Source organism: Pseudomyrmex gracilis, unplaced genomic scaffold (genome assembly GCF_002006095.1).
Source record: "Pseudomyrmex gracilis isolate BER0280 unplaced genomic scaffold, ASM200609v1 scaffold_808, whole genome shotgun sequence".
In the NCBI taxonomy this organism is placed as follows: domain Eukaryota; kingdom Metazoa; phylum Arthropoda; class Insecta; order Hymenoptera; family Formicidae; genus Pseudomyrmex; species Pseudomyrmex gracilis.
In genome coordinates, this window is record NW_018021392.1 from 3,732 (window position 1) to 5,134 (window position 1,403).

The following is a 1,403-nucleotide window of genomic DNA, read 5'->3' on the forward strand; positions in this document are numbered from 1 at the left end:
CATGTGAACACGTATATATGGATATATATACACGTATAATTTCCGCACAACACCTAGCGAATGGCTCCAATGACCGAATATATATTTATTAGTTTAGAAACTACAGAGCCGGGTTAGGTTAAGTTGTGACCGGATTTTCCGGTCGATTTCTTATGAATGTTCACTTTTACTCATCTTTGCAGGTTTTCACGGTCGCCAGGTATCTTTCAGGAACGCATAGATACTATTCGCCCCCTTATTGGTCCTGTAATCCTGATGTCTTGTCCATTTCAGGAAAGGATCCAGGAAAGGTAAGTATACGCCTTGCATGTCTCACAGTTATCACACACAAGTTTAGAATACGTATATATATATTTAATAATGTTCATAAAATACAGTTTCTTACAATACACGCTGTCGTATGAACTCGCGATCGCGCTTACTCGCCGTCCGCGGCTTTTTACATCGCATCTACATACATGTGCAATGGCCAGTATCGACGATTCGCGATATTTTTTCTCGCGACTTATACTTCGCGTTTCTTCGAGTCGAATCGTTCGATTTTAGAAGACGACGCTCACTTGTCGCATCCTCTCGTAGGATGCCCGCGCATCCAATATCGATTCACGATTTTCGACTACTTTCTTTTTTTTACGCGTCTTTTTTTTCAGAAAGATGTTAACGCGTTCCTTTCTCGTTTCAGACTCCTCTCTGTGCCGGTTCGTGCACGAATCTTAAGTCCGCCTCACACTGTTTGCGCGCATACCTGCACTTTCTCCCTAGAAGGTGTACCTTGTTTCTATGTATGTCTCAAAATTACTCAAACACTGTCGTTTCTGTTATTTGTATGTTGTCCAGTGTGTGTACGTACGTCTTTGCGTGTTTACTTGTTATTTTGTCTGTTTTTGTCATCTGTTGCATGTCTTATAGTTTTGTCTATATGTGGTCGAATTCTATTGGTCATCCGTTGTCTTTTAGTTTTTGACATTTTCTGAGTGTGTGTGAGTCTGTGTGCGTGTGTGTGTGTATGTGTGTACCCACCTTTTCACTCTAGGGCTAAGTCCTACTACCCACTTATGCCCGTTTTCTCCAACGTCGTTCAAAATGTGAACTGAGTTTAAACTCTGATTAGTGATATTTTCGATTCCACCAAATTTTTAATGAAAGTTCAATTCAGTTAAACGGCGTTTATTGTGAACGCCAATTTTTGGCCGATTAACGAGTTTAAACGTCGTTCAAGCAGAAAAGAATACAAAACGTCAGTATTTGAGGTTATGCGCGTTGTATTGGATAAGTTGCTTTTTTGATCATTTGTATTCACGAAATTTAACGTGTGAATTATTATGGCATATTATAATATTTTATCATCATCTGATGATGAAGAAATTATAAGATATATTGACAGAAGACCCAAACGATTTAAA